Source organism: Pinus tabuliformis, chromosome Q (genome assembly GCF_031772625.1).
Source record: "Pinus tabuliformis cultivar Carrire ecotype Pingquan chromosome Q, CPIR1, whole genome shotgun sequence".
Lineage (NCBI taxonomy): Eukaryota > Viridiplantae > Streptophyta > Pinopsida > Pinales > Pinaceae > Pinus > Pinus tabuliformis.
This window is the reverse complement of record NC_142296.1, coordinates 367,206,221-367,222,619: the sequence shown is the minus strand read 5'-3', so window position 1 is coordinate 367,222,619 and position 16,399 is coordinate 367,206,221.

Here is a 16,399-nt window from a genome sequence, read left to right as displayed (position 1 = left end):
TTGGAATTAAGAAGAACCCGATATCCGTCTCAACACTTGAGGACAGAGGGTATGATGTGTTGTTCAGGAGAGAGCAGGTGCTTATATATCATAGGGGAACTCCAGCTTCTTCAGCTAGAGAGATCAGTGTGTGTCATGCTAAGGTGTACAAGTTCTCATTCCAACCCCCTGATGGCATTGAGTAGCAACACTTGAGACATGACCGATAATAGATCTAGCAGTTCAGAGTTGTGTGAGATTTGGCACCGCAGGATGGGGCACATGTATCATGGGGCCTTGAGTACATTGCGGGAGATCACCACTGGTGTGCCATATTTCAGTTATAATCACCTTGATGTATGCATAGGATGTGTTATGGGGAAGTTTTTCCAATCCCCTTTTCCCAGCAGTGACAGCAGAGCGGCCAGGATCCTTGACTTGATTCATACCAATGTGAGTGGTTGGATGTCTCACATATCCTTGAGTGGCTATGAGTACTATGTTTTATTCATTGATGACCACTCCAGGAAGACCTGGATTTATTTCTTGAAGACCAAGAGTGAGGTCTTCAAGCGGTTTCAAGAGTTCAAAGCTCTTGTAGAGAGCTAGACAGGTAGGAAGATCAAGGTCCTCGGGTCAGACAATGGAGGGGAGTATACCCTTGGTGAGTTTGTTGATTTTTGTGCTGAGGCGTGCCTTAGGAGGGAGTTCACAGTTCCGTACTACCCCCAGCAGAATGGGGTTGCAGAGAGGAAGAATAGATCCATTGCAAGGGTTGTCAAAGCCATGCTTCATGATGAGGGGTTACCTTTATTTTTGTGGGCAGAGGCCTGCAACACTGTTGTGTACTTACAGAACAGGAGTCCACATTGTGCCTTGGGGAATGTGACTCCGGAGGAGGGATTTTCTGGGAAGAAGCCTGATGTTGGTCACTTTCATATCTTTGGGTGCCTTACATATTCTTATGTCCCCAAGGAGAACAGGACCAAGCTAGAGCCCACTATAGATAAGGGCATCTTTGTGGGTTATAGCGAGACCTCGAAAGCTTATCGGATTTATATTCCTGCACAAAGGAAAGTGGTTGTCATGCGGGATGTGAAGTTCGAGGAGGAGAGAGCTTTTAGGAGGTCACAGGAGTTAGAGTATCCAGAGTCACCAAACCCTCAGGAGTAGCTGAGTCAGTCATAGGGATCCAGTAGTCAAGGATCAAGAGGTACATCGATTACAGTGTCAGGTCCATTAGTGAGCAATGGCTCTCAGAGTTAAGTGGGTGGTTCTTCGGGCAGCATGCAGGGTAGTCCGTAGAGTAGTTCATAGGGTAGTCCACTAATGGACAGTTCACACGGTACTTCGGCATCTACAGGCACAAATTTAGGCATGAGGTCAGTTGGCAGGCCTTCAGGAGTTCAAGCTTCTGATGGTGATGAGGATTCTTTCACTCTGGCGGGAGAAGTATGCTTAGGGAAGAGGAAGCCCAAGTGGCTTCAAGATACCTTGCATGAGGCCACATTAGTTGCTGGGCCAAATAGACAAGTTAGAGAGAGTAAACCACCTAAGGCGTTCTGTAGTTACATGGCATTGGTAACCAGTATTGTTGACTCTGAGCCTTCTAGTTATGAGGAGGCAGCCTGCCAGCAAGTATGGAGAGAGGCCATCATGGAGGAGTATCCTTCTATTATGAAGAACGATGTTTGGGAGGTAGTGCTGAGGCCTGAAGGTAAATCAATTGTTACTTCCAGATGGCTCTACAAGATAAAGCATGCTGCAGATGGAAGCATGGAGAAGTTCAAGGCTCGATTTGTGGCAAGAGGGTTCTCACATGTAGAGGGAGTTGACTATGAGGAAACCATTGCTCCCGTAGCTCAATATACATCTATTCGCTCCATTATATCGATTGCAGCAGAGATGGTTTGGAAGATCCACCAGATGGATGTGAAGACCGCATTTCTCAATGATTTCATTCAGGAGGAGGTTTATATTGAGCAGTCGCAGGGCTTTGAGGTGGATGGGAAGGAGTCCCATGTATGTAGATTGAAAAATGCACTCTATGGCGTGAAGCAAGCTCCTAGATCTTGGTACTCGAGGATTGATACATACTTGCAGCAATTGGGTTTCACAAAGAGTGAGGTTGATCTGAACCTATACTTCATTGTGGTGGGTGAGGAGCCTCTCATTCTGGCGTTGTATGTTGATGAATTGATCATCACTGGTGCAAAGAGACTCATTGAGGATTGCAAGAGAGATCTTGCTTCAAAGTTTGAGATGAAGGATATCGGCTTGATGCATTATTTTCTGGGATTGAAGGTGTGGGAGGAGGAGGGGCATTTCTTCCTGGGACAAGGGAAGTACATTGTGGATATTCTTAGCATCTGATTCTGAGTTGGTGGATCCTACTCTATACAGACAATTGATTGGTTGTTTGATGTATTTGGTCAACATTCGACCAGATATGTGTTTTGTAGTTAACACTATGAGTCAATTCATGTGTGAGCCCAGGAGAGTGCACTGGGTGGCTACAAAACACATTCTTCATTACTTGTAGGAGACTGTGGATTTTGGTCTGGATTATAAACACGGTGATGGAGTGAGACTGGTAGGGTACACGGATTCAGATTCGGCAGTTTATGCTTCAGATAGGAAGAGTACTTCCGGGTGCTGTTTTGGGTTGGGTTCGGCAGTTGTGTCATGGATCAGCTAGAAACAACAGTCAGTTGCATTGAGCTCAGCTGAGGCAGAGTATATGGCCACTAGTTTGACTAGTTGTGAGGCCATATGGCTTCGCAAGATGTTGTTTGGTCTATTTGGTCAGGAATTGAGACCTTCAATAATTTACTATGATAACCAGAATTGCATAAAACTCACAAAGAATCCAGTTTTTCATGATAGGTCAAAGCATATTGAGATCAAGTATCACTTCATTAGAGACTATGTCCAAAAGGGAGCTGTCAAGCTTGAGTACATTTCCACAAATGAGCAGGTAGCGGACAATTTCACCAAAGCCTTACCACGGGGCAAGAATGTCTACTTCAAAGACAATATGGGAGTGGTGAGGAACACTTTCCTCGGTAAGAGGGAGTGTTAAAATTTGAGTACCAGAGAACAAGTGGTTCCCTAAGACTTTGATCTTTGGCCTAGGGAAAAGTGTCCAAATTTATTTTTTACTTTTCTCCTAAAGTGACTTTATAAGTGGTAAAGTCAATTTAATTTAAAAGTGACTTTATAAGTGGTAAAGTTACATTCTAATTTAAAAGTGACTTTATAAGTGGTAAAGTTACATTCTAATTTAAAGGTGGCTTTATTAAAGTCAATGAAGAATTAGAAAGTGAAAAAGTGACTATGGAAATAAAAGGCTAAGTGGGTCTTTATTTAAGTGGGTAAGTTAAAAAATAGAAAGTGAGAATTAAATGCACATTTATTCTCATCTCTAGATCTAAATGAATCTCAGCCATAAGATCTTAGGGTAACCCAAAAGGTCATTTAGAGAATAAAAAGAGAAGAGAATAGAAAAAGATCAATTCATTCTTTCATGAGCATTTGAGAGAAAGATAAGAGAGAGCAAGGAGAAAATTTTTGAGCAGTGAAGAAGTGAAGGAGAGCAGCAAGAAGACATTTCAACAAATCTGGGTAGCAACATTTATTGGCACGCATCCCAAGGAAAAATCGTACAGCAGGAGAAAGGCATAGAAATCGAGGAAGAGGGACAGCAACAAGGGCACGAATTTTGAGGCAACCGTACTGCTGGAATTCGTATGGTCCCTACAGTCCGTACAACAAGTTCTGGCACATTTTTCTAGGTATACCATACAACATTTAATGTTGTTTTATTGCTGTAAATTTTTTGTTTTGGCTGTTTGCTTATTGGCACGATTTTCGAGGTGGATTGCAAGCACGAAAATCGAGATAAGTTGTAATTTGTGGTTGCTGGAATTTTCACTGTGTATTTCAATTTCTCTGTAAAAGCATTTTCATAAATAAAGAAGAGCTCTCAAACTGGTTTTCCCCAAGAGTTGTAGGGGGTTTTCCAGGGTCACATTGACCAAAAATCATGTCTTATTTTCCGTGTGTGGTTGTCATAATTTTGTTGTATTTTATTTCTGCAATTTCAGCAGTTGTGAAATCTCTAAATTTGTGTTTTTAGAAAATATTCTCATTTCTATATTTTAGAATTTTTTTATCATGCTTGGATTTAAAACTAAATTCATGGAGTGATAAGGAAAACTGATAACTGGAGTGGGGGTTGAAATTTATTCATCAAGGGATTCCTAGGCCTTTGGGAATGGAACTTGAAACCACCTCCGCCCCGGATTCTGAAATCCATCTAGAAAACCAAAGCTAAAAAATGAAATAAACATCCCAACACCATGGCATTCGAAAAAAGGCAAGGCTAGGCTGAAATCAAATGTCATAACTCGACAAAACCATGCCACCGATAGCAAGAGAACCATACACCAACAGGCAAGGCCATGCATGTCCAAACCAGCTAGGAAATCACACATGAAAAAGATTACCTGCAAGTATGCATGTTGAAGTTGCTTGATCCTTCTTTCCTTCCTTGATCCTTGCTTGCTTTCCATTTCCTTGCTTCAAACTAGAGTACTCCAAGAAACTCCAAGTGACCAAGAGCGAGAGAGAGAGAGAGAATAATGAGAGGGATCTAAAGCTAAACTAACAAAATGTTGAACTAACAAAAGCCATGAACTGGTCCTTAGAAGCCTTTTTATGAATGAGGCCTCTAATTTCTTCATTGTCCATTATTTTCCTTCAATTTCCTCCTCACATGCAACCTGTGACCTTTTACCTTATTGTTCTCCTATTTTTCTTTATTTTCATTAATAAATGTGCCAAATAAAGCCTTTTTGCCTTTTAATGCTTTTTCCTTAACCTTTTCCAATTTTCCTTAGCCAAAACACACATCTAGTGATGCCCACTAGGATATCTTTGCCCAACATTAAGCTTGGAATAAGTATCCCTTAATTGTGATCTTATTTTTCCTTTATTAACTTTTATTACATGAACTTGTCACCAGGGCTGTTACAACATCAAGGAAAGTCATGTGAAGAAAATTCAACACTGTGCCCTTAAACTCATACTCATACTCATACTTTGAACATCTTAAACTCATCGTGCACATTACCCTTTCCTAGATCAAAATAATTTTGATTTGGCAAGCCTTGATATGTGTTTAACCAAGTAAGGGAATGAAGGGGACTACATATCTAACTGGGTTAAGTAGTGAAACTAAGTTAATCCGCAAGATGGGTCAATTTTTTTTGAAAGATTGAGACCTTGCACTTAGAGAATTAAACCTAAACAAAGAAGTTGGAGTTCTACCATTGTTTCACCAAGTGTTGTCACTACGATCAACACCCTCCAAAATTTTTCTCACGCTTGAATTTTGGAGACTACTAAGGATCTCATGATCTGTCACTCTATGGTTACTCCATGGTCGTTTGGTGTTTTGAAAAGAATTTAAGTCACTTTCACTCACAAGCACACTCTTCGATGAGTTCATGAGAACACTTCCTTTATGAAAGATTGAACAATCATAGCATTGTCCATCAAGACAGTGCCTGTGTGATGTTCAACTAATGATGTAAATCAGTGCACACTTTCATCGGAAGTCTCCCTTACTTTGGTTGTGTTTGTACTTTTATTACGGAGAGTTTTCTCAACTATCGTTGTTGCGCACTTTCTCTTTCACAAGTGTCACTTTTACATTCGCGATTATCACTTTTGCTTGTTTTCACTTTAATAAAATGGCATTTTTCATGTTATCTTCGCTTTGGAATGTGTCACTTTCAATGTCATTCGCATTTTGCAAGTGTCGTCTTCATGTCTTCCTCCTATCGCAAGTGTCACTTTTGTTGTTTTCACTTCTGCGTGTGTCACACCTTTGCATATCACCAAAGTTAGTTCTAGCTCACTCTTTTACATCATGATGCAGGAGCATCCGGACACCTCAGTGTAAAAAAATTAGAGGAAAGAGACACGTGGATGACCACATGGACAGCTAGGCCAACCTTGAACAAGTTTTAGTTAATGAACTAATTTTAGTTAAAAATTCAGTTAAAACTGAATGTACCTGAATGTATGTATAATAAGAAATGAAGGATTCATGAGAGAATCAAGAAGGAGGGAGAGGAAAAACAAAAATTGTGCGTGTATGAGAGGGAAAAATGTAGTTGCTGGGGAAATCTTGATTAAGGTTGAGATGCCTTAAAACTGTAAATCGAGTTTGTAAATAATGAAAAATTCCTCTTTGTGAAATTGTGTCTTTGTGTGTTTTTTTTTTGTTTTCTTTTCAGTTGAAAATGAAAATATTAATTCCACAGAATAGGCATGTCGGTGAGCATGATTTTGATTTTATTTTTGATGAGGCGGATTGTGAATGCGAGCGTGTGTGTCGAGGATGTTCACGCCAGTGTGTTATTCTTAGCCTGACATTCTAAGTGCGCGAAATCGGTTCAAGAAAGGAATGCGGACTCGGTTCCAGAAAGGAACGACTGTTGAATAAATTCGTGGAGAAGAACTTCAAGTGAGAAGTCGCTCTACGAATAAGAATGAGGGCTGGCCGAGTTCTGGAGACTGGTCAAGGGAAGGGCCCTGCGTGCAGGCTTTGATTGAAGCAGGAATTACTGGACTTAAGATTCCTGTGTATCAAGACCTTCAGTCATTGCGTGGGCAGAGAGTGAAGATGAAGGTGGGCCATCTTCTGAAGATGAAAGGAGCGCTTCGACCTGAGAAGAAGAAGTCGAAGGTTCAGCAGCGTCGACCAGTTTCCTTCCAATCAGTTCGTTTCTCATGGACTTCGGTTAAAAGTCACGAGTGGATCGAACACCATCCTCCGCATTTCAGTCTGACACAATTTCCTCTGCGTGCTTTCGTTTCCAATCTGGAAAAAGCCAGAAACTTTGCGAAGGTCCACGGGAATCGAAACGCGTTCAACAGAAGAATGCAAGCTGGCCATAGCACAGATGATCTGGACGATGACTGTGTCAGATTTATCAGGTAAGACTGAAACCAATGATGGCACAGCGTGTTACGTGAATGATGCAGTTGAAAACAAGATCATGTAAGATCAATGCTAGATTGAGAAGGCCGATATCCGATGGACAAAGCGGTAGCAAGAAATTGGGAAGCAGCTGCCTGGCGAGAGATTTCTTTCATTGTGGTTGGATCAATGGAAAGTGTTGCGCAGTCATGTTTGAGAAGACTGTGAGAAGTCTCAGAATGGCTTCGTGGGCCCACAACCCACAGGTCCCAAGATCGGACTTGTAAAAAATACTAAAAATGAAGAGACCCCAGAATTCGTTTTCATCACATCACATTGTCTTATATATAATTGAAATATGTGTTAGACACATTCCTACAGCTTAGCGCACCTTTTGGACACAGTCGTCGCTTAACTTGTGTTCTAAGTGTTGTAATGTTTTTTTTCAACTGTCACACTTAGAAATAGGTGTCACTTTGTTGTTGTTTTAAGGGATGACTATTATTCATGAATCTTGTGCATCCCATTGGGTTGTATTGATTGCATTTATGTGTGTGACCTATGTTTTAGTCGTGTTAGGATACATTTTTTTCTCCTACTTTGTTGGTCCCACACTTAGCCATTGTGAGAGCTCTTCTTGGTCCTTCAGCTCAGCGCAAGTTCTAAAGGCATTAACCCTCTTACTAGGTGATAACCACAACTTATTCATGAGCCTCATTTACATACATTTCCTTCCATACTTCTACAATAAATATTTTCTAATGTATCCTCCCTCTCACATTGCATCAGTGCTTCCTATGGATAAGACACCTAGCCTTGTGCTGCCTCCCTCAATGGAAATCACATTCAAGATGAAAAAGTAGCCATTGTTGGAGAGAATCATAACCACCCAAGCCTGGCCACACTTCGAAACAAAGAAGTGCATGTCGAAACAATGAAGCACACTTCAAATGCTCAGTGATAAAAGATCACTTTAGAAGAACAAGGACCTTCTCTCCCCTAAAAAGTGCACTATGGACAAATAAAGACCTTTTTTCCTTCAAAGTGCACTCTAAGATCCTGAGCGCACTTCGGGACTATGAGCACACTTTTTCGACTTGAAGAACTGTCCATCTTTGAGCACATGGCACAAATCATGAAGCTTCATTCTTCTCTTAGATCACATGACGCACTCACAAAGAATGAAGCCTTAGAGTGCATGGCATAGTCACAAAGCTTGAAGATTGAGCACACTCCTACAACATGAAGAACCACACCCTCTTTAAGCACATGAGCGCACCTTGAAGGTCCCAAGCCCTGAAGCCTCATCCTTCGTCTCTTCAGAGTGCGCCCTTGCAACTTCTTTGTCTCTTTGACTAGATGAGCACACCTTTAAGGCCCAAAGGCCTGAAGCCTCACTCCTTGGTCTCTTCGAAGTGAGCCCCTGCACACTTGAGCTCTCTCTCTCTCTTAATTGAGCACATAAGCACACCTTGAAGGCCTCTTGTGAGCCTTGATGAGTTTAACTATGCTATCCTAATCAAGCCTTCTTCTTCTAACCCTTTCACAAGTCTATTATGAGCATATCATTCCATGAGCTAGGTAGTGATAGAATAGATGTTTTAAGACTGATTTTACCTTTCCATGAATGATCTTCATTCAAAGGAGTACTATCTCAGCATGATAAGGAGATGCTCAAGCATATAGAAATGATAAAGCATAAAGAAACACCTGCAAAGAAGAAGAAAAAAAAAAGAACAATCATGAAGACATGAAGCAGATCATGGACAAAGACAGAAATAAGACATTGCATGATGAATCAGAGGATTCTAATAGTGATCAAGGACCCTTTAGAGGGTGAAGATAAGCAACAAAGCAGATCTTCTATGAAGATGAAGCATAGATCAGATTTATCATCAACAATGCAAGATGAAGCAGCAAGGAAGACAACTTGGAATTTCCATCTCATCATGAATTCCATGTCATCATGGTCAAGTTGTAACATGTAAAAATCTCATCATAATGGTCAATATGTGTCCATGTGTCTTGCCATATCATGCGGAATGTAATGATGTATTCTCAAGAAAGGACAAAATGTAATGTGTGGAAGGCCAAGAGTCATATGTGGAACATGAAGAGTTTGTTGAATTTCCACGATCTTTGGTCTAGGATAGAATCTTAGAATCTTTGATGCTACCAAACCAAGAATCTCAATAGAACTACTTTGCACAGCAGAACAATATAAATAAGTAAATTGGGTATGCACAATTATAGACAACTTTTTACAAAATATTGTACAAATATGTAAAACCCAATCTTCTTTATATTAAACCAATTTGAATAGTACAATAGTTTATAAATACAAGATACAATGACAATCTCACTGTAGCCTCTATGTCGTATCTTGTCCTATCGATCCTTCGCTTATGTTATGCTCTCTAGTTTCCCCTTAGTCTATTAAAGGACAGCACATAGAGTCTCTAGGAGGGCTTCCACCTATCATTATTGCAAGTCGCTTCTGCTGCAGTGAAAATGAGCTGATCCAATCTTCTTTCTAGGCTGCCCAATGCCTAAGCTCCAATCTCCCTTCTAGTAGCCTCTTTCATCCATCAAAGAGCTACACATAGGCTCAACAACTTCACTCAAACTTCAGTGGTCAAAATCTCTTTATGACTGCTAGTCACGTGCTACTTTGGGTAGCCAACACATTGCCCTCCACCAATCCAATGGTATCCAAACCAATCACTGCAAGATCTTCTCCTAGTTGAGGTCTCCAACTGCCCAAGTCAACCTCAACACATGGAACTCATAGGATGCAACTCAAAGTGATCCAAAACTGATCCTTCACTATAGAATTTTCCCAATGGTTAGGGCATCTAACCATCAAGTTTTCCCCTCCTCTTTGGCTTCCATAGGTTACCCAAACTATCCACACTTGGATAGCCTATCCACCTAGCAAAAACTTCAACATAAACACAACATACATACCTCCTTTGATTGGTGCCATATTGTTGTAAATTAGGCACCTGGTTAGGGCATGATAACATACCTTATTAGCCCACCCAAAACAATTCCAAACAAATTTAATTTATTGTGGCCTCCCTTCAACTTCTTCTTGGACGTGACTGCTCCCTAAAATAGGGCCTTGGCCCCTATCTAATGCTACCCAAACAGACCTGTGGTCACCTGTAGGCTGCAACCACCATTAGGGCACCTTAAATGGGAGAAGAACCAGCCCTAAGGACACTCCAAATCAGCCCAGATTTCATCTAGGAGTTGCGGCTTCCCTTTTTCTCTACTCATACCTGCATAGGAGACAAATTCTAACCCAAAATAGTCTAATTCACCTCCATGTCTTGTCCTTCAATCACTACGGCTTCTTTAGAAGTTAAGTTACTATGTAATTGCATATTGGGTGAGCTAAAATGATGTTTAATCACCTCATATTTATATCCAATATTTATATGTATCATACTAAGTTGGATTGGTATATGCAAATGGATAGGGATATCATATTCATATATGAGTTAATATGTCATGAAATTATGTCATACTAATCTAGACTGACTGTGCAGATGTGATTATTATGTATGAATGATAATTTTTTATAAGTTTACGATGTGAACATGTTAACTAGTGACTCTTATGGATATCATGACCTTATTTATGTTTGAATTGATATGTCATGAATTTATATCATGGTTAACATGGATTGATTGTGCAGACAAGATAGCCTCCCCTAAGATACATTAAGGTATGAGTTTTCTTATGTCGTCTCCTTTGTGCTTGAATGTTTGATTATGCCATCTATTTGCTGTTTGAGTGTTTGGTGTCTATTATGTCATCAAGTTAATTTATTTAACATGGTATGTTTGCAAGTTGGTTGAATGTTTGATGAATCTTATAATATGAGTATGTGTTCAAATGATTTTGTTTTAAGATGGTTTTACTCACACATATGTGTTGAGATAGTTGACATGTACTTGAGTGTAATAGGTGACAGTTGTAGCATTATGTCTAATGACTATGAGTTGACTATGGATTATGACATGATTGTTAGTCTTCAGGTAAATGTTAGTTTCAAATTGATAGATATGATTGTCATGATCTTTGGAACGTGAGACTGACATGTGTGAGCAGTTGTAGGGAAATATGTTTGGTATTAGCTTGACAAGGTAATAGTTGATGTGTTTATATTACTAATAGTTAGGTGATGTGACAATGCACAATAAGACTTAATTTCAACAAGGAAAAGGTAAAAGAAAGGAATTGAGTGAAAATTACTTTGGCTATGTTTGGAAAACGCAATTCCAAATGAATGAGTACTTTGCATACAGGAAGTCTTCTTAACCTTGAATTTGTCTGACATTATGAGGATATGTGTTATATTCATAAATATGTACTTGACAGGTATAACAGATGGTTCTACTTATGGCTAGATTCGTCAAAGGATTGGAGTCCCTTGAGAGATGGCATGGATGTGTTCAATTGCAAGCAACGTGCTTGGCACACCAAGGTAAGGTAACTAGTGTATTGTTATGTTTATTTATTCACTGATAGTTATGTGTTTATGGAAATATGATGCAGGTGATTGCATGGAAAAGAGATTCCCATGAAACTCTGAAAAAGGCTCAGGTTGAGCTTTCCTTTGGAAGCATTGGGAACCATCAAAATTGAGTCATGGTGTATTTTGAGAGTCTTCTGATTTCAATTCTTTGTGCTTTTTTTGCACTTGAATTGCAACTTTGTTTATGTCTAGTGTATGGCCATACCACTTTGTTCGCAGTGTTGTATTGTTATTGGTTTTCATGGTATTCTTCTTGTTTGCATTTTTTCTTGCCTTTTTGTGTTTTGAGAGTCTTGGAAATTGGTTGGGGAAGGAGAAATTTAATGGATCTCAAGGAGAGATGAATGAAACCTAACAGGTAATGTAAGACCCGAATGAATCTCAGTGCATGAGTAAGGGAAGTTGAAGGTAAGAATATGACAATTGATTAGATTGGTTCTATCCATTAGTGTAAATGGAAAATGGCAGTATAGTCATGAGAAAGCTAACAGAAAGGGTAAAGTAAATGGATTAGAGGTTTCAAATGTCTTGGCTATGTTGGGAATAATTTTTCTCAATGTTGTGAAAATTGTGAATAGATAAAGGGAATTCTCAAAACCTTATGCTATCTGGTAATTATGTTCGGATTATGAATATGTTAATGTTTATATGTATACATGTATGTATGTATGTCATTTATGAAAAGGTTTTCATGGATCATGATTGTTTAATGCTATAATATATATATATATATGTCATTTTCTGATGGGATCATGATTGTTTTGTGCTAATGTTTATATATATGTATGTATCTAGGTCATTGTTTGACAGGGTTGTCAGGGATCATTCTTGTGGAGGAATGATTTCTTATGAAGGTGAATGGCATGAAGAGGTTCTTGGCTATGAGGAATCAAGTGGGAAGAGTAGTCATGACAAATATATGAGGTCGTGGATATGAGTTGATATTATGTGATTATATTATGTCTATGTTATGGACAAGCTATCCCGAGGGATACATCAACGAAATGAAAGCAATGTGGTCTGCGGGATGCTGGGATAAGCATGGATGGCAGAGAGACACTTAAATCAAGGTTGCTTGGTAGAGACATTGTGATTTTTGATATGTCATACTATTGTCGTGCATATGTTTCATATGTTGTACATGCTGCATCTGTGATGTTGTGCACATGCGGTGTGTTGTATATATTGTGTGTGTACATGTTGTTTATGCAATGATATCTACAGGGTGGTACAAATAGTGCTGTGTGAATATTTCATATGTGGTGGTGGGTATAGATGGTGCTATGTACATGTTGGATACACGATGTTGTGTAAATATTGTACTGTGTGCATGATAGATATGTGGTGTTGTGCGCATGTTGTATATGTAGTGTTGTATACATAGGGTGTTATATACATGTTGTATATGTAGTGCTATGTAGATATGGTGTTGTGTGCATGTTGTACATGTGGTGCTATGTACATATGGTGTTGTGTGCATGATTGTACAAGTGGTGATGTGAGCATGTGGTGTCGTGTACATGTAGTACATATGGTGTTGTGTAGATGTCGTGCATATGGTGTTGTGTATATGTGGTGTCGTGTACATGTCATGCATGTGGTGTTGTGTACATCTGGTGTTCTGTACACGTTGTTCAAGTGGCACGATGTACATTTGGTGTTGTGTACACGTTGTGTAGATGGTGCGGTGTACATGTGATGTTGTGTACACATTGTACAGGTGGTGTTGTGTATAGGTGGTACTGTGTACACTTTGTACATGTGGTATTGGTATACATGTGGTATTATGTGCATGTCGTACATGTTGTGTTGTCTACATGCGGAACTATGTATGTTCATTGTATAGTCGTGGTATTGTAACGTGTGTATTCATTGTGTTGTACTCTATGTACGTATATGTATTATGTTGTACATTGGGTGTAGGTGTATGTATTGTGTGGTGGTGTACACCGGATGTAGGCGTATGTATTGTGTTGTGTTGTACACTAGGTGTAGGTGTATGTGTTGTATGTCAGGTGTAGGTGCATGTATTGTATGGTGTTGTATGTCGTGTGTGGTTGTATGTGTGTGATGCACACTATGTGTATGTGCACATGGTTGAGGAGAAGGCATTGGGTGTTTGTCGGGTGTGGAAACCGATCTGGAGAGTGTATAGGATAAGGACCAAGGTAGAAGCTAAGGATTGAATATAGGATAAGTATCAATATTTTATTTCAATTTTATTATGCATGTGATCTATGATTCTGGTTTATGATGGTTACATGTGATTTATGATTTTGATATATGATGGTTGTGTTTTGAGCTAAGCTGATGTGATATGTTTATACATTATGATTTGGTCAAAGATGCTAGATTGACTTGTTGTGACAAGAAGCGAACATAATTTCAAGTATACCTTATTGACGGGCCACCAATGAGGTATGATTTGAAGTTATTTCAATCTATTTTGAATCTAATGGAAATTACATGCTTGGTACAGGAAAGCATGAAATGCCTGGTTGGGTGGTTGAAACTGGCTATAAGAATTAGCAACAACAGTGAAAGAAGTTGGAACAGGCAACAATATGTTGGTAAAACACTTCAGGAGCAGGGCCATTGTGGGAAACTAGTACCCAATAATGTCCATTGATTTCCATGAGCATGTTATGACCGGTATGATGGTTTTAAGGCAGGGATATGCCTTGGTTTTTTTATCTTTCGATGCGACAAAGCCTTGCCAAGGGATGGATTGCTTGGGATTGGGTGCCAACAGAACTTGGAAGGTGTGTGAATGCACAGAAGGGGATGACTAGATTTCCCAATGGATTGTGTAGCAGAGAATGGAAGGTTGGGGATGGATTTGTTTTGGTCATTAGCATTTCTAGATAGAATCGAATGCACATTGGGAGTGTTCCCTGGAACAATGAACCGATAACTATTCACTGAGAGGAGAAGTGGCGCTAGATTGTAGTGCTAGACATTGGATGCAAATTTGACCTTGCAGTGGATTCTGGACTTCCTGGGAATGAGGCGAATCCTGGTATTACTTTGAGGGTGGAGGTGTGAGCCTCTGAATTCCCTTATTGCAGATGTAGGCCATAGAAAATATTAGGGGCTAATATTCGCAGGTGGGCTAATTTTCCATGATTTTTCCAAAAAAAAGATTTGCCAATTTCCATTTTTTACAAAAATGACTCGCCCAAATTTTACAACATAGTATTAATTTACCTTAAAAATCTACAAAATTAGATAGAGAGTATAGATAAAATCATTATAAATTTGAATAATTTTACAAATGCATCAATAAACATTTTATACTTTTCATATTAGGGACTAGTGAGATTCACCATAAATTTAAGATTCAAGATAATTTTCCATCCTTAAAAATTTCCCTGATGCAGACATCGTATCCTTTTATTTACTGGTTGAGCAAATCAGCGTATGTGTATATGTGTGTATTATTGTAAACACTGTATCGAGATGGATTTATAAAGCTCCATAAACAATATGATTATTTGTTGGGTGAAGCAAATGTGTTTGTGTGTATATGTGGTTAATATTGTAAAATTATAATGTGTTTGTGTGTATATGTGGTTAATATTGTAAAATTATAATGTGTTTGTGTGTATATGTGGTTGGCATGTTTTAGCAGATGGTCATTGTAAATACTGCCACGATCAATGCTATAAAGCTCCATGGGTATATGTTTTGTTTTCAATAGTTTTTTTGGTTATAGGTGTCATTGAACACCGAGGACGGTGTTCCCCTAAGTGGGAGGGTTCTGTAACAGCACTAGTTAAAAAATCATGTAAAAATATATAAGACCACAATCATGGGACACATATTCCAAGTTGAATGGTAGGTAAAACATCCTAGTGGGTGTTAATTTCGGTTATTATGGCTAAGTAAATTGGTAAAGGCAATGGAAAATGATTTGGAAAGGCATGAGGCATTTATTGACATTTTATTTATGAAAATAATGGAAATTAGGAGGAAAGGAAGGTGAAAGGTCACATGTTGCATGTGAGGAGGAAAATGAAGGAAAATAAGGGAAATTGAAGAAAATAAAGGCCTCATTGATAAAAAAGGCTTATGAGGATCGGTTGGCAAGCTTTTGACAGGTTTTGGTGGAGCTCTCTTCTATTCTCTCTCTCTCTCTCTCTCTCTCTCATACTCTTGGACACACAGAGTTTTCTTGGAGCACTCTTGGAGGAGTGTGGCATACTTGGATTTTTGGAGCAAGAAGGCAAAGGAAGAGCAAGAAAGCGCAAGAGGATATCAGGATCAGAAGCTACAACGGGTTTTTCTTGCAGGTACCGAGTTTCATGTATGTTTTCCTCACTAGTTTCGGCATGCATGGCACATGCATGTGGTTTCTTGGTCATGATATGTCACTGGCATGGAGGATTGTCTGGATTGATAATGGATTTGCCTAGCCTTTCCATTTCCTGGATAGCCATGGTGTTGTGGGTTTATTTCTTTATTTTTCTGGTTGATTCTCATGTTTCCTTTAGCTTGGGTTGAGTTATTAGTTCCTAGATCCTTGGTTGGAAAAACGATATGGAAGCCTTGTAATGCCTTAGGTTGAGTTATTAGTCCTGGAGCCTTGGTTGGAAAAATGCTCTAGAAGCCCTGTAACAACTTGGGTTGAGTTACTAGTCTTCGAAACCTTAGTTGGACAAATGCTCCAGAAGCCCTTGGTGGGTTGAGTTACTGGTCCTAGAAGCCCTGGTTGGACAAATGCTCTAGAAGTCTGGAAAAAGTTGTGGGTTGAGTTACTAGTCCTGGAGCCTTGGTCAGACAAATGCTCTAGAACCTGGCAATAGCCATGGGTTTAGTTACTAATTCTGGAATTTGGGTTGGAACAAACGCTCTGCAACCCTAGAAGGCTTGGGTAGAGATTT